A 26956-nucleotide genomic window follows, 5' to 3' on the forward strand; every position below is an offset into this window, starting at 1 on the left:
CATAGCATGTCAGTTTGGATGTCAGGTCAACAAGTGGTGTCACACAGCTGCGTGCGAGTCTGTGTGTGTGTGTGTGTGAGAGAGAGAGAGAGAGAGAGAGAGAAGGAGAGGAGAAGAGAGATAAGAGGAGAGAGAAGGAGAGAGAGGGGAGAGAGACATCCTACAGAGAATTCTTGCTGTGCTGCTCCTCAGGTTCAACAATGTGGGTCACACTGATGCACATCTGCACTCACACTTTTTCCTTTTCGCTCTCTCTTGCACACACACACCCACACTCACACAAATTTAGGAACAAAATGTTTCCCAAAAGAGCCAGAAGAAAAAAACACAGCAGTAACTGGTTTGAAAAAGTCTCACCTTCTATGTCTTTTTGTTGGAAGCAGTGCTGCTGCAAAGTAACGGCTGCCACCTCACAGTTTCTGTCTCTAGGAGGTTGTGCTCCTGCAGCGGACTTCCATTCTGAGGTTTTGTTGTGGTCTCAGCTCCGCTTCTTTCTCTTTTCCCCTTCTCGTCTCTTTCAAAGCAAAAACGCCCCTCACTTCCGCCGCTCCGCCACTGAGAAGCCCTCGGCGGTGAGTGTGAATAGAGAGAGATAGAGAGCTTGCCCGCTGCCAGGCACTCTGCCTCCAGCCAGCCAAGTCTATATCTGTCTGCACTCTGCCGCTAGGTCACTAAGCTAAATATGATGATCTTCAACAGCACTTCAAGGCTAATTAGTCAAGTGAAGGGATCCACGGGCTTGGTGAGGGAGCCTGCTCAGTTGCCGGTGGATATGAGGAGAGGGAGAGAAAGAAAGCGAGAGAGAAAATGTGTGTGTGCATCTGTATGCGTGTGTGGAAGAGGAAGAGGAGGAGGAGGAGAAGCAAAGAGGAGAAGAAGAAAAAACAGAGTTGGAAGAGGGAACAAGAGAATGAGAAGGCAGGAGTGGAGACTGAGAGTAGAAAGCAGCCAGAATGTGTATGAGAGAGAGAGAGAGAGAGAGCATTAGATAAAGAGAGAAGGAGGGACTGTATGTGTGTCAAGCAACACAGTGGCTAAAATGGTAGATGCTGTGCACTTTAGTACCCTAGGAAACCACTTTGACACAGGAAGACATCATGTACTCTGTGAGAGCGAGTGTACCATTGTGTGTTGTGTAATTATGGTAAAGTGGAAAGCCAAAGCAATGGAGAAAAAAAATAAACTAATGGTATGGTGCCATTTCGTATGTGTGCGTGTGTGTGTGCTTTTGTATCTAAATTCAACGGTGGGTTCAGGTGAGCTGCAGGGACTTGGCTTTGGACAGTCAGAAGTAGGTTAATGATGCATCGTCAAGCGGAAAAGTGGGATGCATCCCCCACACGCTTCAATGTAGGTCACGGGCCTTCAGGTGAAAGTTCACGGGCAGCTTTCTGGGCTATTGTATGTACGTAAGAGCACACTGCATAATTTTTAATAAATTCTGCCTCCCTCAGGGCTAAAACGAAACCTTGTGCATTTCTGTGGCCGCGCATGCATATACATGTTGATGTGCTGGTAACCTTTGGTAAATATTTAGACATGCTGCAGAGGCTGAACTGTTGGACCACTGTGAAATAACCAGGCAGCACTGTTGCACAGGTCTGTACTTCTTTGTCTCATATAGGCATCGCAATTACATTCATCAATGGGTGGACGTAGCCTGCACAGATTATATTGTGAGCTTATACTTTACTTCTTTATGCTGTAGTGTCTTGTCTTGGCTGGCTGTTCACACTGACAGAGGACGTGGCGTCCACTGAAGATGCATTCGGACTACTGGCACATCATACAGCTGCGGCTTCACATTGACTGCAAAGAAAAAAATGACAAAGACAAGAAAAAAATTTGTTGTTGCATTCACAGACACACAGAGTTCTGAAACAGAAGGAACTCCGATAATTCATATTTCAATCATACATACTAGCACAAACACACACATGCACATACAAAACCAAACAACAAAAAAAACACCTAAAATCATAACCTTTTCTAAATGCACTGTAACAAAATTTGTGTTCTAAGTTTCGTTTTGTTGTTGACAGAATTTGCTGATTTTGTTGTGGCCATGTGGGCTTCCTCTGGGGCTCCAACCCACTCTAACTTGGATAAGAAACAAAACAAAACAGTGATAGATATATTTAAGTGTTTTTAGTCCTTGTCAGGGACACACACACACACACACACACACACACACACACACACACACACACACACACACACACACACACACACAACAACAACAACAACAACAACAACAAAAACATAATCTCAGAGAGATTGAGAGAGCTTTTGATCTGAAATTACCAATCCATTTTTCAAACCTCTTCCTTTTAAATTTCCACCCACTACTTCCAAAACCCCACCCTTAGATGACAAGCTGAAACCAACCTTGTTTACGATATCTGCATCCCTCTTAAATATATAAAAGCGAGGCAATAATAGCAAATTGCATCTTGAGACTATAGCATTATGATGAATGAAATCTAAAGAGAATAAAAGAATAAGTAAAGGTGTTTGGCATCCCTATTGCTAACACAGTTTTTTGAATACATCTCCGTCGTTAACAGGAAGCCACCCACCTTTCTAATGCACTCAAACGAATCATTCACAGCTGGAGAGGGACAACGGACCACATGTGGTAAAGTGTGTTTCTTTTTTTCTGAAAATCAGAGATAATATCACGTGGTGTCACAGATGTCATGGTTCCCATGGTAACTTAATACATTCATTGAATGGTATATCAAGGAAAGGAATGTGAATACGCAGAAACGTGTATGCTATTACAGCACAAACGCAATGTAGATTCAACAAGTGCCACTTAATAATGACCTTGCCTTAATGACACCACTTGTAAAACACACACAGGAAAAAAAAAACACTTTAGCAACTAGCCTAAATCACTGCTCTCGGAAGCAACAAAAAAGTGTTGGGCATGAAAAAAATAAATAAAAGAAAATCATATCAATAACTGCACAGCTAATAAATCTGAATAAAAAAAAATAAGGATAAGTGGATTTTTTTTGCACAGATACAAATTTCCTGTCACCACAGCACCTGCTTCCTGCGAGGACATCATAAGAACTGCAGTATTTTTTTGTGACTACATTAATATCTGTCTTTTATAATCTCCCAAAGGAGAGCTACTTTTTCCATCCCATCACTTTAGCCCAAACACTGCAGGTGTACATTTTTCTGTAATATCTCTTCTATGACAGCTGATGCTTTTAGATATGCCCGTCTGGTCTGATACCACGATGTATGTCTGACAAAATAACTTAGATTGCATCACGCTTTCTAAGAACAGAAAAAGCACGAAAAGTTGACAAAGTCAAGGGCAAAACAAGCAAGGTAAGACACTGCAGAGCTCTTTAAATAGAGCAAGCACACAGAGGTGGGCATGTGTAGCCTGCAAACACTGAGACACACAAGTGCAGTGGACATGCACACAAACAGAAACACATGCAGTACACTTATCATCTTTACAGTCATTTTGAACACACTCCTTATAGCCCCATCTATAGGAACTACAGCTTTGTGTTTACAATAGACTTCACAAATCTTTATTAAGTGTGCAGCTAATGTTTTATTAGAGAGTGGCAGGATCTAAATCTTCACAGGTCACAGGTTTGCACTAGAAAGGACTTTTCAGGCATGGAAGTAATGTAAAAACAGTCATGTGATGCTGATAACCTAATCAGCATTTACGTCACAAGTGGATCACATGACTGTTTGAATACAGGTGATGGTGAATAAAGGTGAAGCTTAACATTACTTAAATGCTTGACAACACACACATAAACACACACACACAATTGTTTGCAAGCACCAGATGAAGTCCAAAGATTTACTCCTTCACTGTCACATCTTATGTCAGCACTGTTTTCAGCCCCAGGTTATACCTTTGTGCTGACAAGCGTCTGCCCTGTTAATGTTTGCCTTAACAACTGTGCTCACACTGGTTTGTTAGAAGACACAAGGTGTTTTCACCAATGAACCGCAACCCCAATGTTTTCTAGATACAGAGCATCTGATGACCAGGGTACATGTAAAAACAAAGTTTCCTACTCAGTCAAATGGAAACTAGCCAGCCTTTAGTTGTTTGTGTGATGCTGGATTGCCAAAAATGTATGAATGAAGTGTATTATTTCGTGCTGTTTGCTACAACTGTGGAAAGTACCTGTTTACCTGATTATGTGTGAGAACACCTACACGGCAAACAACCTGGCTGAACCTCACTGAGATAATTCTGTCTCTTAAAAACCACAAAACCCTGTCAGTAAACCGCCCATTAGAAACCAGTGTTCCCACTTCCTCTTTACATTTGTATTGTGTTTACATAAGCACGCAGACAAGAACAGCGCTTTTTTCAAACTATGCCATTAAAACAGATGCAGGCAAACAAAGAGCCGTGCTGGTACTTCTACACGTGAACACAAAGGTACAAAAAGCCTGTGCATGCAGTATTGTTAAAGAAACGCTGCTACCCTGCCAAATGCCTCCCCTACAAACACAGACAAAGGACTAGTTGCTGTATTGTTATCTATATGATTTTAGCCTGCGTGCTCCCTCTCTCTCTCTCTGGTGTGGTGTGAAGACTGTATCTTGGGGAATTAGAAGTAGGACGAGTCAGTGGATGCACTCATTTCATATAATATCACTGTAGGGGATCACAGCCAAGGACATTCTTACTTCAAATTGCCATGGTAGGGACTTTCAGATATAAAGAATTAATCAGATTTTAAGCAAAATGGGATTATAAAGAAGAGACAGCACAGGTCAGCTAAGCTGTGATTCATGAGGCTAAAATACATCTCTAAAGAACTTGTTACGCTTGGACATCAGGGGTTCATACCCTACATTTGGGAAAATTAAAAAAGCAATTAATGGCGGGAAAATGAGGATGAAGTATATGTAGTATAAATGAAATATGACTAAGCTGTAATGATACGTAAAAATAGCTTGGCCTAGTTTTATTTCATGGGTCTATAGAGTAGCTGAATAGCGCCTTTGGTCTGTCCTTTCTGTCACTCATAAAATTATTTTATCACTGATATAAAGTGCCCTGAGACTTTTTCACACGTGAACCATAGATAATGTCATGTGAATCAGGTCAAGACACTGTCTGAAGCTGTCCTTCCTCACATGTGACAAAGAGCCGGAGCTAGATTGCGTCAGCTAATGGGAATACATCGTTGAGTTGCAATGAGCAATGGGAGTACAGGAGGCCAGACAACTACTCAGTAGCTGTAAATTTACTGGACTAAAGGCACTATCGGCCCAACTTTGCACAACTGGACTCACATGTATTTTGTACTAGGGAACTGGCAGGTTAAAGACTGATTAATGGGCAGTCTCCCTGAGTCAGACATTAGTATTTTCCCGTGCACTTCCTCTTAATAATGTCTAGAAAAATCTGCTGCAGGGCACATGTGAAAACAACTTTAGTAAGGATTTTGGGCCCAGTGCCTACCAGCTCACCAAAAGTGCACCTTGAAATAGATTCTGTCCAAATTAACACACAGATCTGGTGACTGTGAAGATGATAGTGCATTAGATTTTTGGAGGTTAAACGAAATTAGTCTTAATGGAGCTTTTAGGATGATGACCTTGGCTTTCTTGTGGTGCCTGGTGTTTTGGCTCCTTGGTAGACACAAGGACAGCCTAGCTGCTTGCCGACAGTGCAGAGACATACTGAGCTTCTTTATCTGGAAAGCTGATATATAAGAAGGGGTATGTGACACTGTCTGAGATTAGGACTTCAGAATGGTATAACCGTGCCTGCTTTTCACCCTTTTTCCTTGATATGAGGCAATATATCATAACACAAGCATATATATTCTCTACTATTCATCTGCATCTCAACATTGATTTTTCTGCACAAGAGCCTGAATGATTACCAGTAGCAATGAGGCTTTGTTTGTGGGGCACTGTTCAAAACAGTGTGGTTGCAAAGTGCTGTACAGAAAGCAGGACAATAGATCACAATCCAAACTCAAAAAGAAAGGCAAACACAGTTAAAATAACAATATATGAAAGCACGGCATAAAACCTGGACAGACAGACTATGAGAGGTAGGCTAAGTAATGAATTAATTAACGATAAGAAGAAATGGATGATAAAGAAATAATATTGTATTATTTATTTAAAAACAACTTTTGGTTAAAGTAAGCTTTGAAGAGTAATTTAAAAGTAGATGCAGAGTTTGTTAGGCTTTAATATGTTCACAAAACAAGCAAAATTACTACCAAAGGCAACAAGAAATTCTTCTTTGTGTCTTTCCCCCCTGCTTTTTAAAATATTGCAAACAGAAAAATAAAGGTTAGGGACATGACACATTAGCTATTCCAAATAAATGTGCAACCCACTCCTACATTACCCTTGTCTCATTTGCTTATTAATATTCCAAACAGCCTCTCGTGTTTCCATCAAGCAACCAGAATGCAGCTGAATTAGTTGATTTCAGGCACCTGTTTACATCAGACACTCAGGAGCATTTAGGCAGATGACCCACAGGTCACACTTTATAATCTAATCCCTGGCTCCCATCCTATATAAATAATAAATACACGCATAGCTTAATGCAGCCCTGAGCAGTTACAGTCTATTAATTTTACAGCTACATATTGGGCAATCCAATATATACCACCCACTCACCTCACAGCTAGAGGTGACTGGTGGTATATAAAGACTGGTCAAAATAATATAAACACCTGTCAGCATAACACAAAGGAGCTGAACAGCATCACAAATAATCATAAAGCTGGATCACAATATATAGGCTACCTAATTACATGCAATTAGCTGCACTTTTACTGCGCAGTCCTCTGAAGTGTTATAATTGCTCTGAGTTCGGTTATTTTTAATAAGCTTCTTTTCCTTTGAAAACAGACAGGAAGCTGGGCTAGCTGTGTTAGATGGGGCGGCCACTGGGTAAATGTATTGCAGATCTAACAGCGGGTTCAAATCAGATAGCATCCACCTCTGCACACATACGAAAGAGAGAGAGAAAAAAAGCATGCATATTAATTTTGCCACTAATGAAACTGAAACTGAAAGGGATGCTAATAATGATAATTATATTTTTGTTCATACCCTGGTTAGACTTTCGTGATGGTCATACCTTTTAAACGACTTGGCCTTGCACACCTACGAGAAACAAGCATTGAGACTTGGTTTAATACAGTGCAGCTACACAGCTACAAGGAAACGCGAAGAAAAGTAAATACTACAGTAACTGGAGTTTTCGCCGTTACTCTTATGTTAATGTAACGGATCAGAGCCAGAGCCGCAGGTCACAGCTCAGTCCTCGGCAAATAAAAGAGGAAAGCATCTCAACCTGTTGCTTTTGAGGAAAGCTGTTTGTCGGTTTTGCAGCCACTCAGAGCGACAATACCAGGAAACATGAGGCGGCAGCTGCTGTTGTGAGGAGGGCTGGCCTCACGGTAATGACTGGAGTCAGGTAACCGCCGGACAGACCGACTCTGGTCCTCCTCACACACGCATACACTCCAAAAAAGCGGGTTTGGAAGAGCAGGAGAGCGCCGAAAGGCAGGACTCTTTCACTTTTTCAAGCGCTTTCTGTTTGACGAGGACTTTATTTTCTTTCAAAGTAAAAAGTTTCACACATTTGACGACGCGTCGTCCAGCCTCCATGTGACGACTGTCACATTTTGGGGCCAGCTCCGCGCTGAAGCTACTCAGGTGTACAGTTACACTACCCGGGGAGTTTGTGTCGCATTTTTTGTAACTCTTCTTGCTCTCTTCATAAAATTGATTGAGCCGGAAGAAGGGTCACTTTTTTTTCTCCCCGCATTTTTTTTAACTTTTCTATTTTGTGTAATTCAGCTTTCCCACCGTGTTGGACTTATAATATCATCAAGCGGGCAAGCCTGAGCTGGTGAGTAACAGCGTAATGTTTTCATTTTCCCCGTGAATATTCTTTGCATGATTTGCAACAAGTATTTGGTGTACGTGGTCGGTTGACACCTTTTGAGTTTGAGCCAAGAGGTGGAAGCGAGCCCAGCCACAGTGTTGGGACAGCCCATGCTGCTGTTGACTTGTCTGACCTCTGTTAAGCATTCTACATTAATGAGTTACCTTTTGATTAAAGCCATTAAGAAATAATTTTAAAAGGGTCGCATATGTTATTTTTTTCGGACCCTCTTTAGTTTCTTTAATCCTGATCAAAAACATTAATACAACTCACAGAGAAAATTTTGGTCCTGCATATTAGGACTTTATCATTTAACCCCCCACCAAAAAACCCCCAACTTTTCACAGTTAAGTATCAGACTATTTGCGTCTCTGTTCTCCAATATCTTTCTATCAGTTTTGAGAGATAGGGTAATTACGCCCATGAGGCACAAGTCTGCAGTTCATTTAGAGTAGCTTCAAGAAATGTGGTTTGAGATAGAGGCTCCATCTTTTTGCATGTTTGTAGTTATTGTTGCAGCTGCATGTCACCAGCGGTGCTCGCAGACACCCCGCACACGGATACACAGCAGGCAGATTTTAAGGTGTGCATATCAGACCAACCACACATTTGTTTTTCTCGCTCTCATGACTCACTAACTTACAGCGGAACACATTGCTGTTTCATCATTTTCGCCAACAGCCATGCAGGATCTGTGTTCTGAGTTTCGCTTTTAAACAACCAGTATTTAACTTGCAGCCTATCAAACAAAGGCTGCTTAGCATGCAGCTGAGTATACTGATTTACAAGCCGAGCGCCCAGCAGGAGCTCCAGACATGGCTCGTCTTCTGTCAGGTTGAAGGACTGAGGGCCTTGAGGCCATTTGGAGAAAGAAGGAGACTGAAATGTCAACCAAGAGCAAGTTGTGCTGCATTCAGCTGCTGTCACATTTTCATCTGTTTGATTCCAACTTGTGTTTTTCTGCTCTTGCACAGTGACAGTTTTATTTTTATCTTAAATAACCATTAAACTCGCTAATATCTTCTGTAAGAAGCCAGACAGCACATCTGTCTAAGATAGCCTTCGAATGTTCCACATTATGTGGACACAAATGAAACATGCATGAAGGGTATTTTTTAATTTCATACTTTTAATGGTGTGGATGTCTTTGTTGCATTTTGGCTGTCACAGCAGTCTCTCTTGCTTTGTGTCATAGTAATAAAGCCAACTCCTGTGTAGCAAAAAGTGACGGCCTGTTTGTTGTTGTTCAGCTGAAAAGTTTTATCTTTGATGCACAAACAATATACCATAGCAGCCAGATCCGCATGCACGTCGCTTGCAGAGCATTTAGATTTTATATGAATCTGCAGAAATCTACACAAATGTGCAAAAAGGAAGAGAGAGCGGGCTGTTAAAGGCAGATAAAAGGACAGGAGAGACTGTGTGGTCGTCAGCACCACCAATCAGCAAGAGTTTTATCTTTTCAAATCCTGTTGAAAAGAGCATTGGAGAGTTAGACTCTGACAAGGCAGAGGGAGATTAAAAAACAGAAAGATAAAGGGGAGGAGACAAAAGTGTAGCTGGGAGTGATGAAACCCACCACTTCTTTGCTTGGCAAACTGGGTGATGGATGAATTTCCAGCAGGAGGGAAATTCCTCACTGTCAAATCGCCTCCAGCATTTCTCCGTGAAAGTCTGTCCATCCCTGGTTTAAGTGAGATTGGATTTACACATTTCTTTGCCCCTCACTGAAGCATTGACACCAGTAACCAACTCCTCCATGATTTTTAGCACATTGTCAAATTTTAGCTGAGCTTTTTACACAAGTGCAACTTTTTCCATTAAAAGTATGTTCTGTGGAGCTTTGCCTGATTAATGATTCCCGCTGCTCACTGTGTGGTACTGCTTGGGCGTACTACCTCACACACACTCTGTGCCTCATGCTTCTATCTCAGTGTGCAAAATGCACATCTTGCTTCAGGTTATTTTTTTGGCTAAACAGAGAATTAGACTCAGATTGCAGAGCATGGGCAGAGCTGGTTCCTGTGCAAACAACAGATTACTATGATAATGGTCACATGTAAAGCTTTTTTTTAGTCTTTCCTATTGCGACAGAAAGGTCTCAGCATTCTTGTATTATTTGGTTTAGGTTTCATTTGCCAGTATTTAAATTTTAGCAACTGGAATTCGAATTTTAGGCAAAGCTGTTGTGTCCCACTATGACTTTATGACTCATACTGCAGTTCCTCCACCAATTAGGTATTGCATCAAAGACATCATACATGGATAGATTCTTACTTAGTTCCTAATATGGGCCAAGCTTTAAAACAGAACTTAAAAGCGTCCCTGGTTAGAGCCTTCCAGCTTTTTGCACTGCTATGTTTTTAAAACTTGACATGCCCTGTTTATAACACAGGCTTTCTTGTTAGAAATCTTTTTGCCCAAGCCAGCATAACCTTCAAGATATAACCTAGTTTAACTTTTCCGATTTTAGTAGTGAAGATATTGATTTGTGTAAAAGGATGGATTCTCCCTTTAAGAAGAGTTCATCCTAGAATATTGTTTCCTAGTTTGCTTACATGACCTTGGAGGATGTTTCAGCGATATGTCACCATGTCACTTCGAAGATGCCTCACATGGCAACCATTCCCTAATACTGAGCTATCAACAGTGGTATAAGATTCATCTTTTTGTCAGGTCTCTTTAGCTTGTCTTGTTTAGGCACAGACGACTGTTTTTCTCTTCAAATCAACGCCTGTGTGTGGTATTCCTTTCATTTGCAATAATAATGACTTAAAGCCTCAGAAAATCCTCGCTGACAGTACGAACAGGGAGGGGGTGGATGGAAAAACATTTACTATCTTCAGTTTACTGGGTAAAGAGTAAAGATCCCTTCTTTTGTCTGCACAAGAAAAGTATTAATCAAGCGGTCAAGGATTAGGGAGTTAAGTAATGTGTTATGGCAGCGAAGGAGTCTGAGGAGATAACAAGAAATATCAGAGCTGCCTGAAAGCTGTCTGAATACTTTAGCTTCTTAGCTTGCCAGCATTTAAAACATCCCTCTAATGCATTTCTTTTTAAATTGTGGTGTAAGATTGCAGTCTTCATTAAGATGTCACCTGTGCCTTTGTGGCTTTTATCATATATTAAACGTTGGAGGAAAGTCAACTTGTAAAATTCAAATTTATACATAGAAAAGGAATGTTAATGAACCGCCACAGGATAATCTGGCCTTTCTGATGGACATACAATGGTAATTAACAGCAAATTAAGCTGCTGCTTGTGCAAAACTGTTGATCATTTAAGTACATTTTCAAGCAAAAATCCAAAAAGGTTATCTGAATCAGTGTCTCAGTTGTGATTTTTCTTTGTGTTACTCTTTATATGATAATAAATTAACAACACAAGCGCTCCATGACAAACCTTGTGCTTTTAGAAATGTGGGAGGGTGATACGAACCAAACAACTGATCAATAATGGAGAACAATGAGAGTAACTGCTAGCTGCAGCTCTGTTCCAGAAACTAGAATGATTTGGTGTTTCTATCTGCAAATGAAACAAAGATGATAACATAAGTAATACAACCACAAGACATCAGAAAAAAAAAAAAAAAAAAAGCCCACAGTTGTGGTTACTAGGTTACAAAGTCAGGTTGGCCATCAAGCAATGCACAGATGTAACAAAAGAATCCCACTAATGCACACTGTACGCAACAATTACTCTGAACAATGTGGTAATCTTTATCTGAAGTATTGGATGTTTAAAACACTGGAATAGCATGGTTGCAAAACAGGAACTGGATATGTTTTAGATTATGTGCACTAAAGTGGTTTAACAAAACAGCCCAATTAAAAAAAACAAAACTGAAAGGACTGTGTCCACATTTTTGGTGAGTCTGTGTCTTTGTGGTGGGAGAAGCTGAAGTCTTCTCACATTTTTGTGATTCCAGAAATCAGTCTAATGTTAGGCATCCTTCCATAGCTGCAGCCAATGTGTGATGCTCTTGTCTAGTCAATTATATGGTAAACCACATCTTCTCACTGCCACTTCACAACTAATTTTGGAAGAACCTCACCTGTAGCTGAACTGCACAAACTGCCAGTGACAGATCTACATCCCACACTGAAAATATAACTGATGTACCAAGCATAGTTTGTCTGTAGGGGCTTGGTGGCTGTGGTTTAGTCCTGGCAGAAATGCTTATTGCAATCACAGCATAAACACGGTATTTTCATCATCAGAGGGGGTTGACATGTGTTGTTTTCTTTTGCTGCCTAGAGGTATGTGTCCTTGTCCGCTATTCAGTAAAATACAATTAGTACAACTACTGCTTGGTCAAGAAAGGTCCTATGCTCTTACGTCTGCCCCTCCCAGTAAAGAAAGGTCCAGAACACATGATGATGTCTGTACCTGGAAACCCATCCATATTACTTGTTCCCTTATTATTGAAGTTTATTTTGTATAATTGTTTGCAGTCACGAGTTTTTATACCAATTAATGTTCAACATGTTGTTTTGAAGTTGCATTTAAACCCCTTTTCCGTGTCTAATGGCAACCATGAGAGATTGTGAGCTGTAACCTTTCTGGATATTTGAAGAAACGTGTGTATCATACCTGCTCTGAAAGGTTTTGTTCTTACTGGACTCTTCACTCTTACTGGATTTCTGTCAATAAGTCTAACTAGACACAGAGCTTGTGATGGAGTTGCAGGTGTTACGTGCCAGACTTTAATGGCCAACTCCAAAGTTTGGCTCTGTAGATAAAGAGAGTTATTACCTTCATACATTGACTAATAGCCTGTTTAGTGTGGTAAAGTGTTATTGAGTCAGCTGCTATTGAAACCCTTGCCAAGCCTATACTTCTGCTACAAAAGACTTTTCAAGCATATATGGTTGGAAATAATATTCATTTACACCATTTTAATAGATTTCAGTACTGCAAAGAACCAAACATTCTTGTACAGAATAAGGTGGTGTAGTTAAGTTTTGGCCGTACGTAAAACATTTTCCAACCAGGTAGGCTCAGTCCACAAACTGACAAGCTAAGGGACCAAAATCATTTCACAACTTGCTGCCACTAAATTAACAAACAACGGGGATACAATGAGTCAGTGATGGAAAACTATTTATTCGTTGACCTCCTCTCCCCTCCAAAAGTATGCAGTTTGCAGCCAGTCACAGAGGCGTCCTTCCTAATCAGTTGATTATGTCTGTTTGTGTCAGCAGGTCTGATTCTGCATCCCCAGCAGATCACAGCAAAGTATACTGCACTCACTAATGGACTTTTGGAAGAAATCTCCAACATTTTGCTGCTTGTATTAAAGGATCTGAATTTCCTTAAGAAACAGAGCCTGCTCATCTCGTTCTTGTATGCAGCCTTAACTTGTATACAGCACTGGTCTTCCAGCCCGTTGTTGATGTGGACGCCCAGGTACTTGTACGCTTCCACCATATCAACATCCTGCGCCAGGATAGACATGGGTTGTGTAGCTGTCCTCTTCCTTCTGAGGTCATCTCTCTGGTCTTATTCACATTCATAAGCAGATTATTTCTCCCAGACCACTCCACAAAACCACCCACTAGTGTTGTATACTCCTTCTCATGCCCATAACTAATGCATCCAACCACTGCAGAATCGGTTGTACTGAAAGTCTGAGGTGTACGAGGACTTGAGATAGCATGACCTGTGGAGTTTATGTACCTCATATTAAGAGTGGGATTTTGGATTTATGTGATAAATAGGAACCAAGGAGGTAATGTTCTACATTTGGAGGATATGAGTGAATAAGGTCATGGTTTCTTAATGTGGTTTCTTATCTACCTCTTAATTCTTAAGTTTCATTGTATTCACAGAATAAGCATTATGTGATCAACAAAACAACCCCTTTTATTTTATTTTGGTGTCCTGGTGCAGCATCATCTTTTGTCTAAAATGAGCAGTTTTAGCTCTTGAACCTCTCCTTAAGCCAAGATGATTATATTATGAATTTTCCCAGTCCGACATCACACATGTAAGAGTATCTAAGCACAAGCATTTCAAGTATGGGGTGACTTACACAGACAATGAGTTTATTATTTGCAGTTTTGGCCATCTTTAAATATGAGCATCCAACATGATAATAGTGTGTGTGTGAATGACTGAAAGTTGGAGAAATTGTAATAGATCCCCTTTAAGTGGAAAAGAAAATCAAGATGAACGACACTGTACTCTACCCAAGGAGTGATTTGGAGCAAAGGCCAGGGGACAGATGTATAAAACTGTGTCACATCTGTGTGAACGAAGGAAGAAATGTGTATATGGATTCTTTTCAGAAAATGTGTTCATCTTCATCTACAAGCCCCATTAATTGAAATCCCGCACACCAAATGTAAAATCAAGAAACTCCGAGAAGAGTAGAAAAGGAGAACTGCTTTATTAGATGTTCTTTCTTTTGGAATCAGGACTGAACAAACACTACTGAAGGAAAAGACTTCTATGCAATAGCAAAGGAACCAGGCAGGGGTGAAAAAAAGGAGAAGTCGTCAGACTACAAATGTGAGGCAAAAAAAGCATATCAGCACAAAAAAAGCTTGAGGGCAACATGAAGAAGAGCAGCAAACCCTGTTTTATCTGTGATAGCTTACTCCACTTGTGTTTAGAGCCACTCAGCTTTGGGTGGCTCTAAGAGCCCGAGATGAAGACGGAGACACAGGTGCACAAACTGTTGAATGTTTTTATTAGATAAGCTCAAGATAAATAAGGCAGTTAATTATTTAGCCTAATAAACTATTCCACAATGCCAGAGCAGGCGTCTCTATGGACAACCATTACACACGAATGCAGCTGTTTATAACAATTACATAAGTATGAGTGTGTGTCTGTGCGCTTGTGTTTGCAATCCAAACTAAACTAAACATGTTAAAGCTGAAGTTAAGAAGTCTGAGAATATGTGAGGTGTGCATTTTTCTCTGGGTTTTTTTTTCATAATGATGAAAAATATGTTGTTAAAAGAAGAATGTTAAAGAAAACATTAGGTCCTACAACACATCCCTGAGGAACGCCAAAGGTCAGCAGAGCAGAGTCACTCAGTGAGCAGTAGAAAAAGTTAATTTTGAAAAAGAGGGTTGTTTAAGTCAGCGGTCCCCAACCCCCGGGCCTCGGGCCGGTACCGGTCCATGAGTCGTTTGGTACCGGGCCGCGAGAGTAGAGGCTCAGGTGTGAAATGTATGGTTTTCAGGGTTTTTATCGGTTTTCAGCGTTATTTTGTTATCGTTTTTATCGTTAACTCGGTTTTCCTGGGTCTTTTCACGTGTGTTATGAATAAATCTTCTTTTTTTTCAGTACCGGTACTACTTTTATTTTGTTGTATTTATCTGCGACACCTTAAAGGACAGTCTGTGAAAATATTGTCGGGCATAAACCGGTCCGTGGCGCAAAAAAGGTTGGGGACCGCTGGTTTAAGTGACAGATTTCCCTAACTGTCTATGACTATGTTTAAAAAATATTTAAAAATGTTAGACTCTTTGGTAGGGTAAACCAGGTTTGTCAAACATAATGCCCCAGGGCTAGAATCGGCCCGGCAAGGACACTTTGAAAAATGTGAAGCTTAAATTGTAGACTTTTTCATTTTTCCCCACTATCTACTATAGAAATTTAACTATAGTACATGTTTTGTTTTCTACAACGGGCCCCCATTTAACAAAACAGAAAAAGAAGGGATTTTTCTTCTGTGAAATAACAAAAACTAGCTATGTTACCAGAACTTCACCTGTAATTTTACGCATTTGTTTGTTACAATTTAAGCACAAATGACGGATGTCTTTCATTCACTGCCATGACACAGCATTTTAATGTGTAGTTAAACATCTTTACAAGTTTGACTCATCTGGCCGTCCTTAGATCAAAGTAAGCTGTATGTGGCCCTCTGTGTAAAACGAGTTTGACATCCGGGGATAAACTATACCATAATAACTAAATCAGCCTAGCTAAGTCTGGCACTGATAATGCCCAAATGAAATGCAGCAAAATCATGTCACATTTCTAACATTGTGTTTACATAATGGTAAGCTGAGAGTGTTGACAGCTATGGATTGAAGGATCAGTGTATTGTCTTTAACGTATTTAATGATTGGTTGAAATTGTGTTTGCTTGTCCACAATGATTACAAGGAAGGAGGGAAGTTAAACATTAAGTTGCCTGACTAGACATTTGCAAGGTGACTGGATATCCTCCAGAACAAATTTAAACAAACACCACTTTGAAACTCCAAGGTCATTTTGTTACCTTAGTGAACTGTATCCTTAGGTTATTTCAAAACTTGAAATTTAAAGATCTTTTAAGAGTTCTTTTCACTGTATCTACAGATTGCTTTTCTAATGATGTGTTGTCCCGTTGTTGTTTTAAAAACGATTTAGGCTGCAGTACTATATGTGAGAATATGTCTGTAGTCATGACTGAGCTATGGGGCCCTGTGGCAAACAGGCCTACAGGCTTTTGACTCGGTGACAATAGCGAAAATGAACCGAGACTGGATTACAACAGTCCTGCATTCCTCTCCAAACCTGCCTGACACACACACATACACGCACTAATCCGGCACACAAGCAGACAGATCACAGAAGCAAGCCAATACATGTCTAACACACTCTTGCCTAAAGTGCAAAGAGAGTACTTAGGACAAGAATTGTGTGGGAATAGAAAGTCTGAAAATACTTGAGTAGAACATCCTAAAATAACACAATCATAAGTCTTAGTAACCAAAAAGAGGTCAAATCATTGATAACGATCATTAGATGTGTTTCACTGTACTCGCTCAGTTCTACTCCCAGACTTTTCTGTGCTGACTTGAAAATAAATGAAGTCCTGGCCCAGTCTGCATCATCAGTACGCTAGCCAAGAAATACATTTTAAAATTGATTAGTATTTAATTCAGAATTTGTTCGCAGCCTTTGTTTATTAGACTCTGCTGCATGAATGCCACCTGTCACGACCTGCTTTCAGTTAACACAGTCGACAGTTTCCTAATGCAGAGAGTGGTGAATGATTAAACCACAAAGCAGCACAAACAGATAACCTGAAGGCAGCAATATAAATGAACATCCTCACTGCCTGCGTGCATCATTGAGCAGAGGAGGCAGAGCCACTTTGGGCTGGGGAGAAAAGAGTCTTCTCCTTCATTTTGATGACATTTTGCCAGTGCACAAGGCTTCTAAAGTGCTCTTTGAAAAGAACAAGCCCAGTCTGTCCAAGCCTAGTTGAAGCCTCCTTTTCACATCAGCTCCTAAATGAAGTCTAAACAAAACAAGAGTAATTGTATTTTCAAACCCAATATGGTTTTATCAGGTTCTAATGAATGAATAGTCAAAAGTACCCAGTATGTTTTCCAAACTAAATTTATGCTTAGTGAACAGTTTCGGTATATAAGCTTGTGTCAAGTTTAAAACTCAGTTTTAGTCCAATATTTTTTATGGAATAGAGCGTTTATAAGAGGATATCATCAAAGGTTATTTCAGGATATTCAGTAATTTACTTACAATGTGAATGTCACTTTTGTATTTCTAGGAAAAATGACTATTTTACAGTTTTAACTGTTAGTGCACTATTGCAGGTGAAATTACTATCGCATTCCTAGTTTTATTCTAGCTTTGTTGTGAATGTGTCTGCACAGAATGAAGACAGGGGCGTTATAAAGAGTCTTGGTGTGAACTTAATGTGTGCGGGTAGACTGTTAAAAGTGGTGTTACTGCCTCAAGTGTCTTGTCAGGACTTGTCAGAACAGGTGTCTGAAACTCTGATCCCCCTCTTAACTTCACTTCCTCTAATTCTTGTTCTCCCGCTTGTTTTAACCTCTCTACTTCCTTTTATGTCTCCGTCTCATCTGTCTTTTATGCTTTCTTTAATCTCCCCTTACTTTTTTCATTTCTGAAGCTCGCCCTGCTCCTCCAAGTTAGGAGGTTTTAGTCATTTTAAAATTACAGATTCATTTCAAGTTTACACTTCTAGAGCTATTATGTAAACAGTATACGTCTTGCAATGACACTGGCACCATGTACCAAAGTGAAATATACTGTAAAAGGTTATAATGACTGTAATGACATCGAGTTACCCTCTCTCGCTTTCCTGTGAAGCCTCATCTAACATATAATCTTCACTCATCTGAGTGTAACACCACCCACTCGGTGCATTCCACCTCAGGGTTAAAAACCAGTGGTTTCCTACTTATCGGGAAAACTAATACGTACCTTGACTACCTGTGCACAGTGTTTCGTAGCTGCAGATAGAGGGAATTTGTGCATACCAAAACACTGAAAGCACAGTGATTACGCATCTTACAGTTTAAGGGTGACACTTTATAACTGTCATGCAGGGTCATGACTTAGTCTACATGCAAACAAAAAGCTGGGTGGTAACCCAGCTATTAGCCAGTGCTTTCATGATGGTCATTTTGCAAACATCTTCCTTGTCAATTCGATGGGTTTCACCTAGGCCAGGGAAACACGGCTGAAACCTTTAGTGATATTAATAGGGATATTTTATTAGACCCACATGCTGAACAGTGTGTTGCATTCCTTTGCAGTTTCTGCTGGCCCTGCAGTGGGACAGTGGCTATAGTGTTTGGAAGTGCGTGGGCTTAATTGCAAGCTGTCCACAGCTAAGAAGATGTGGATAAAGGCACACCTTGGGTGGTTTTAGATGGCCACTCATCATGCTCTCATAGCTGTGTTTTTCAAAGCAGTGACTAAGTTGCACTGTCATCGACTGCAGTAAACCAAACAAAACTAGCTGTAAAACTAAAAGTTTAACTACTGGTTTTGTTTTAATTGAAGCTTGAGGCTGGGATTAGGCTCACTTGTGGATGCACACAAACAGCTACAGGCACCACGGATGAGCAGTTACTGTTGTTCACTTTTTCAAGTCCCTGAAGAGTACATCTCGAGTACTGGAGTACAAATTTGAGGGCGCTGATCCTCTGATGACAAAATTCGCATCACTCAAACTGAATCAAGCCTTTATTTATTCATTGAGATGAAAACTCTTAACACATTTTCTGTCATTTGCACAAAAATGTCACAAATAGTAGCAAAAAATGTATATTAAAAATAATTTGTTCAATGTTCAAAAGGTCAATTTAACATTTTGTGCTTCGTTTTAGGTTCAATTCGATTTTCATTTATACAGTCACAGTTCTCAAAAGTTAATGGTTTTCAGTGGTGGCTTAAGGGAAGTGTTCAGTGCATCATGGATGATAAATGAAATGCAATTATTTTATCTTTTTAATAGCCCAATCGCAAAGTCGTTACATTGTATAATGTTAACTTTCCTTAGAGACGTCCAACCCAACATACCATAATTTAAGGCGTGAAGAGATTCACTGACTTTACAGACCAAATAAAAAATACTGAAATTTTACCTTAATCTAGTCCAAATTTAAATATAATCTTTGTGAACATTATGAAATCTTCAGTACAAAATAATAATCCCCTGTTAGCTCTTAATTACATTAAGACTGCCTGAGCTGACTTCACACAAACCTTCAGATCACAGAGGTGTTTCCGCACACTGACACTTCTAAAACTGAGCCATTCTATAAAGTGCGTACAGTTAGACTCTTACAGCAATCTGACTTCTTCACATTTGGATAAAACAGATAATCCTGCATGTTAATCATGCTCAGTAAGCCACGATGACTCATCCAAGCTGCGTCGCGCATTATTCTTCAGCTTCATCATACATATGTATGTTCTGGATGACCGTGCTAATCTCTGCAGCCCCTCTGCTGATTTGATGAGTGGATGACAAGGTCTTAACAAAGGCCTCGCCATGCTGTCGCTTTTGATCAGTCGCTCAGCCTAATGGCTGTGGAACTGATATTTCTCACCCCAAATCCATCTAGACTTAATATTTTAAATGTGTGTGGCAGATGGTGAGTTTGACATAGCCAGTGATCAGAAGCTTGCCCGTCTTGAGAACCACTCGGAGGGCAGCATCGAGCAGTAGGTAGCCATATACGGTATTTAGTATTCTTTCAGCCATCTGTGTTTGCCTGAAGACATAATGGCTGCACAAACTGTAGTTTAACAGCACAGAATATGTCAGTAGGCACAGCAAGGCAGACTTGGTAGATCATTTTGTCAGATACAGGATAACACTATTCAGTCAAGCTGCAGTATTGACTAAAATTGTTCCCAATAAGTATTTCCTGTACCTTTCTGAGCTATTTGTGACACAAAAGAAACTAAACCTTCCATAAAGAAAGAGCCCCCTATCATTCGCTTTGCTTCATTTCTGTACATGGATCCATGTAGCACTGACATTCCAGGTCTAATAGGTTACAGTGTGTAACTTTTTCTCCCTGCTTCAAACCAAGTGAACCAAACTCCAGTTGGGAAAGAGAATCACAACCGGAGTTCATGAATCAGCCGAGGATTATGAATATGATTCACTTTCTGCCCACCTAATCTGCCCAGGAACAGGTTACGTTCAAGATAAGAGACCAGCACATATGAAAATCACTTCCAATTGACCAGTTACCTCTTTGAAAATTGCATCATCATTCATTCCTTCTCAGAATATCCTGCAGCCCTGCGTAAGAGATAGTGAGGTGTATAGATTTCAGAGACTGCTTAAAATCTTTGTCTTTCCTGGCGAGCATCATGAGGAATATAGATTCCAGCAGAGTCAGCCCTTTTTTCATGCAATCTATAAATTTCTTTTTAACCACTGACTGCAAGTATTTTTAAACCCTTGCTGTTGTTCTTTTTCTCACAGATGTGACTTATCTGTTTCCATTGTTTCATGTCCAACTCTTTGTAGTTGTTGACCTTTTGTATAAGCGTAGGTTTTCTTGCTGGTTGTTTATTTGTTCTTTACTTGCTTTCAGACAGTTTAATATTACGATCTGAACACTGAACACTTTTCCTAAAACACACGCATTCACACAGTGCTGCTAGGGCTGGAACAACGCTGCTGTTTTTAGCATGTAACGTATTTAACCTTGTCATAGTTCATATATATAGTTTGCTCTTTGTAAAATGTGTCTGCTCTGCTGCTAGTAGATCTTTCCTGACTTGTGACTGGTCATAAGTTCATAAGCTGACAACATCACCCATTTAATTTGAATGTGGTCGTAGCTATATTGACAAATCTTTGGTAGATTCAAATATTTTATAAGCAGCTTTGTATTTGCCCTTACTGCAGAAATTAGGTTTAGTGGAGCAAGATCGCAAAAACATATCTTTGAACTTGCTTTGAGGTACAACCCCGGATGGAGTTCTGTGGGTGTGTGCTATGTTGGAGCAGGATACTGCGGGCAGAACGAAGACCAGCCCACTACCTGCTCAACAGAGACTCTATTGTGTGTGTGTGTGTGTCTGTGCGCACACATGCACTTGTGAGTGTATTACCTGACAGGATCCTATTGATCCCGCTGAATCTTTTTCACTGCTGTAAAACTTAAGAGACCAAATGAGAGCAAAGAGATTTGCTCCTTGGAGGTGCTTTTGTTCCATCACTGTCTCCTCTCTCAACACTGTTTAGTCAGATTGTCAGTGCATTAAATTCACTTTAGTCTTAGCCACTGGAACATGTCTTTTGATATCCTCCTGCAGTGAGTCCTTTGATGCTTTCAAGCAAATGCGTTCCCTTGTGATGACTTGTGCAAGCTTACTGTTCGCATCTGCAAAGGTAACCCTCTGATAAATCTGAGATTCGTAGGTGGATGATTTTCTCTGCGCTTTTATATTCACAAATTGTTTTATCCTCTTTGTTACGTAGATGCTAGGTTGTAGTTGGAGTTATGAAGTGGATAAATGACTTGGAGTGGCTCTGTGATGTCTGCTGTTGATTCTGATAATCCTCAACATGCTCCGGTGTCTACTACACTGTTAGCTCTGTGATTTAGAATGCACACACAAATTGCACATTAAACTTTTTTTTTTGTGATTTGTGCGCAGACACACACACATGCGCGCGTGTGCGCACACACACACAGAGCAGTGGAATGTGGTGTTTTCATTTCCCTGGCCTGGACTGTCAATCAGAGGATGTTGGCCGTGTGCTTTTGAGACAGAACGATCCAAGCTACACAAATTCCACTCATACCACCCACTCATGTACAGCACACACACACACACACACACACACACATAACCCACATAAACACACCTTCCCACTGCGTGTCAGATTTATTTCCATCTAGATATGCAGGATGTCCATCTCCAATAAGTAATTTCTGCTGCTGGGTCTGCAAAGCAACCAAAAGTCAATAGCTGATGAAAAAGCACTTTACTACAGTTTGCTCTGTCCATCCCTCAAGCTAAAGAATAATTGCTTCTTTGACTGACTCGTCTCCAAATGAAGTTCAGTCTGCTAATTTGTTTTACAGTAAGTTTGCAGGCTCTTTAAATCTGCCTCTTCCTGAGCAAGAGCCGGTGACGAAAGCAGAGGATGCATCGGTTCAGAGATCAGGGTCGGTGAGATTGCACGCTCTCCTGCCGAAGGATGATGTTTTCGCTCTTCCTGTTCCCAAGCACTTTGGTGGAAGGATATTTTGAACTTGCGGTGGCCTTGAAATACTTTGTCTGTCTCTCTTTGTTTCACAGATTAGAAAATGTGAAACTTTCCAGATTGAACTTTTAGTCCCAGTGTGTTTTTGAACCTTTTTTTTTTGCTCCTGTCATCTTTGACTATTCCTTTCTGCAGTTTAAATGCTACAGTTGAAGACTCTATTCCCCAAGGCTGAAAAGAACTACAGCAATACTGAACAGAAACACAAATAGGACATTTAGAAGCAATATTGTAAATGAGCCTCAAGCTGATTCAATAAACTTTATACTTGATTTCAGCGTATGAGGTTTGCTTTTATGAAAGAAAAAAAGCTAACACTGTTAGTACTTAGGTAAGCTTATAGTAATTGAGGACACACGATACCGCACACTTATCTGCTCCCCACTCCTCTCAGTCGGCACCTTCTTTTATATTATTTTTATTTTTTTGATCTCCCATCTCCATCCCCACATCTCTTCAAAGCCCCTTTCACATAGTCATACATTGCCATTATGCATTTTTATGTGATTATTGTTGCCTTTAAGCCTGTAACAGAGCCAGTCACAGAGCTGAATCAACATCTGTGTGAAACAGGGAGCCAGCATAGCAGGACGCCATCCTGCACACCTACACTGCTGTGTTAGTCGTCAACCCTCTTTGTTTGCTTCGGGTTGAACCAGGAAAAGCAGTTTAATGAGGGGGTATTCTTAGCGTCATTATAGGATGAACTGTGAAAGGAGCTTTAAAAAAAATGGAGCAGAAACTTGCGGTGCTGGCCACCCTGCTTCTCTGTATTTCTGTCAGCAGCATGATTTCATCCTCACCCACAATCAAAATGTAAATGGGTGGCCTTTCAGTGACTCCCTCTCCTCACCGTCCTCCCCTATAATCTCAGTTTTTGACTAAATTGATGCAATTTCCCCAAAATATATTTAGGGTGTTATAGTGCTCCTGTTTAAGCCAGTTGTTCATCACAGGAGCTTTGTCAGTCATTTATCCCAATGTAGCAATGTCTGGACTCAAAGTGCACCATGTCACAATCTTGCTAGTCTCATACCAAAAGTTCAGTTTCCATGCTTCACTGCAGTTGCTGCTCTCATGTTTGAGTCATTTATTATTTTTTAAAAAGGTTCTGAGCTCAGAAACATCCTTTAGATTTCTATGACACCCATGTAGCAAGCTTATAGACATTGCATCTTTCCTACCACTATAGGTTGTATTCCACCTAATAGAGACCAACATGAGGCATTGATGCATGTGATGACTGCCTATCAGGTAACACTGACTGTGCTGATTGCATCCCACGCAGACTCTTTAGAGACTTTCTTTTTAAAGTGGTTTTTGTGGTATTTTCTCAGACTTTTCTTTACATTCGCCCTGTGATTTAGCTGAACATCAAAGTTTGTAGGGAAGTTGTTCTGGTCTTTTGATTAAGTGCCTTGCCTTTTAGAAATAACACTACCCAACTTTCCCATTTTTCAGTCTCATATGCAGTCAATTGTGCACTCCCCGTCGGTGTGGATCAGAGAACAGCACAAACTGCGAGCTGTAATTCTATAATACTTGTAGTTTGCATTGCAGACACCCTACTGTTCCTCCATCTGTTCCCACAGAGCTAATGTCACTACACAAGCACTTGGTATACAGACTTCATGACTCCCCACTAGGCAAATATACATTTTTACATACACATGCATGCACGGCAAATATGCACCACATTCTTTTGCAACGGGGCAGGAGGAATGTTTGTAAAGAAACCCTGCTGGGGTAATGCTGAATGACGGTGACGCAACTCGACTTCCTCAGCCTTCCAATGAACACATCAATTAGCAGTTCATTGAAGTGTCCAAGAAGGGCCAACAGGCTGATGCAAGTCAGCGTGAATCGGTCAACTGGCGCTAAGCAAATGTATGGTTGCATCCCTTGAAGCTGCCATTTATTTCTGATAGTGGATAGTTGACCCTTACATTTCTCAAGAGAGATCTTTTCTATACCAGCCATTTTTATATGTCACAGAGGGGAAAGCACTACGACATCTAGAACTTTGAAAAACAAAGTTATTGATGGCTGAATTCTGCTCTTCAACCTGTCCTTGTATTGTTTATGTTGGCCCACATTCACACTGCTTTGGTTCACTGGCAAAATGGTTATTGTTAACGATATCTCAGCATTGCTAGACGCACACAGACTACTGTGTGTGAGTGTGTGTCTGTGTGTGTGGTAGAGGGTCATACCACTGAGAGCAGATAGCTTCAATTGGCAAGCTTTGTGTTCGACGCAAATTACAGCATTCAAAACCAAATCTGGTTTAATGGAACTGATCTAAGCTGGCATGTAGCAGGTGTTACAGGTGAAGCATTATCTGTAATTAAATGCTGTAGTGGCAAAACTATGATTATGACCACATGACTTAATTGCCGCTGTCTGCTTCTGGGATGTATTGGATTTAGGCCAAATTAATAAAGGCCCTGAAGTCCCGCACATTTATGCGCTGCTGGGCTTTCTTAATGCCAGAATATGATTGTGGGAGTCGTGTTAATATTCACAGTTGAGGTGAAAAGATTCATAGTTTAAAAAAAAGATTTCATATTCATATGACTCCTAATTTGGGGGGGGGGGTTGTTGACTTGACTTTTCAGTTTGTACTTGGGTGGTCTGCATTCGAGTGTCAATGAGAACGGGATAAAGATTAGCACCTCCAAGTCTGAAACCGTGGTTATCAGTCAGAAAAGGATGGATTACCCAGTTAGGGGTTGGTAATAAGTAGCTCTACCAAGTGGAGGAGTACCAGTATCTTGGGTCTTGGTCATAAGTGAGTAGAGAGTGGAACTGGAGACTGAAAATTGGTTTGGTGTTAGCAGTGATGTGGACGTTGTAGCTGTGGTGAAGTGAAGCTGTTGATTTACTGGTCGATCTATGTCCCTACATTCACCTATGGCCATGAGCTCTGGGTGAGACTGAAAGATTGAGATAATAGATACAAGTGGCAGAAATGAGTTTCCTCCCAAAGGTGGCAGGGTGTCCCTTAGAGACATGATGAAGAGCTTGGTCATTCAAGAGGGGTTCAAGCCAATATCCCCCATGTGGAGGTTCAAGCATCTGACTAGGATGATTCCTGGCCACCTCCTGCGTGAGATGCTTCAGGCATTTCCTACCAGGAGGAGGCCCAGGGGCAGACCCAGGACTTGCTGGAGAGATTATGCCTCTCAGCCTGCTTGGAAAAACCTTTGGTGTCCTCCTGGAAGAGATGGCAAGGGAGGAGGAAGTCAGGTTGTTTCTGCTTAGACTGCTGTCCCCACAAATCAGATTTTTGTTTTTGTTTTACCATTTCTATCTATTCTAATATGGCCTACACATCTTCCCATCATGCACATCGTGCTGTTTTTTATCCTTTTAAAATATGCTTGTAGCGCATTTGCTTTAAGGTTCTACAGTTAGACAGTGTCAGTGGATTTGATTTGGAGCTGTATTAACAAAATTGACTTAGCTTGACTGATTGGTTTTGAAATCCTCCTCACCAGAGGGCATGGAAATCAGTTCTCCAGATGTTGGATGTTTTTCTTTGCGCCACTTCCAGGCTTTTAAAATTCCAGATTACAAATTTATTCTTTGGTTTAGCTGCAAACCCACTGACCTGAGTTTGATGACAATCGGGATCTGTTCTTCTAAATCCTTTGTTTTCTCTCTGGCTCTTTGTGTTACAGGTCAGTCACATTGACAATAAGTCGCAGTGACAATAAGAAATCACAATCCCTAAGCAGTTGCTACATTTGCACATGTCACCTCCGTCCCCTTACATCTTTTCCGTTTCTGTAGCTTCAGCCAGCTTGACTTTCCTAGTCTCTTAACTTTTTGACTTTGTCAGCCTTCCCTTCTCTACCCTCTTGTATCATGTCTAATTATCGAAGTCTGTGTGTCTACGGGGAGCTCCTCAATACCTCCTCATCAAAGCTCTTGTTTGTGTTTGCTTGTTTATCTCTGGCTGCTATTCTAGGCGCTCTCCTGGAGCCCTGATGAGACACAAGCCGCCGCTCCCCACGGAGGGTTATACTGTAAGCTGTCACTGCACCTTCAGTCATTCAAAACCCTGGCACAATAAGATTTTGTCTCTTTCTACCTCTTTTGCTCTTTTGCTCTTGAAGGCTGCATTCTATGTTGTCTCTGTATATATAGCATATGTATATACTTTCCCATGTCTTTCTGCTGATGCTTTTACTTTGTGCACATTTTAGAGAACGGCAGAATAATGAGAGCCATGCTGGAGGTTGTGTCCTCATCAAAATTTTTCTCTTTCCTCCTTTTTTCCATCTTTCTCTGTTTCCCCTCTCCATACAAAGTGCATGCACATTTTCATATATTTTATTTGAGTCCCGCTCCCGCTCCCCCTCCACCACCACTACCTTCCCCACTCCTGGAGGGTGCCAAAAGGAATCCTTCAGGTGTTGGTAAGAGAAAGTTTCTTGCTATGATAAGCCCTGAAAGATCTACCATATTTTAGGAGCAACATAAGCTAAAGTGCTA

General features: G+C 40.7%; 2 protein-coding genes across 6 annotated transcripts in view; one reads left to right on the top strand and one right to left on the bottom strand.

Moving 5' to 3' along the window:
* The window catches only part of LOC147328010 (phospholipid phosphatase-related protein type 5-like), a 68045-nt gene extending 67016 nt beyond the window's left edge, over nucleotides 1-1029 (bottom strand). The window contains exon 1 of one of the 3 annotated variants that reach the window (XM_086296103.1): nucleotides 358-1027. The gene's annotated coding sequence lies outside the window, so the exon portion shown is untranslated. Of the gene's footprint in view, nucleotides 1-357 lie in introns of all 3 variants that reach the window. The other 2 variants (XM_086296104.1, XM_086296100.1) reach the window with 2 other exon arrangements.
* A 6448-nt stretch (nucleotides 1030-7477) lies between these two features.
* The window catches only part of palm3 (paralemmin 3), a 31133-nt gene continuing 11654 nt past the window's right edge, over nucleotides 7478-26956 (top strand). For 2 of the 3 annotated variants that reach the window (XM_086296107.1, XM_086296108.1), the window contains exon 1: nucleotides 7478-7897. The gene's annotated coding sequence lies outside the window, so the exon portion shown is untranslated. The remainder of the gene's footprint in view (nucleotides 7898-26956) is intronic. The other variant, XM_086296106.1, reaches the window with a different exon arrangement.

The sequence above is a fragment of the Aulonocara sp. 'chitande type north' Nkhata Bay genome, linkage group LG6 (assembly GCF_057382095.1).
Source record: "Aulonocara sp. 'chitande type north' Nkhata Bay isolate Kocher_YH1m ecotype deep benthic linkage group LG6, A_spYH_male_GT1.1, whole genome shotgun sequence".
Taxonomy (NCBI): domain Eukaryota; kingdom Metazoa; phylum Chordata; class Actinopteri; order Cichliformes; family Cichlidae; genus Aulonocara; species Aulonocara sp. 'chitande type north' Nkhata Bay.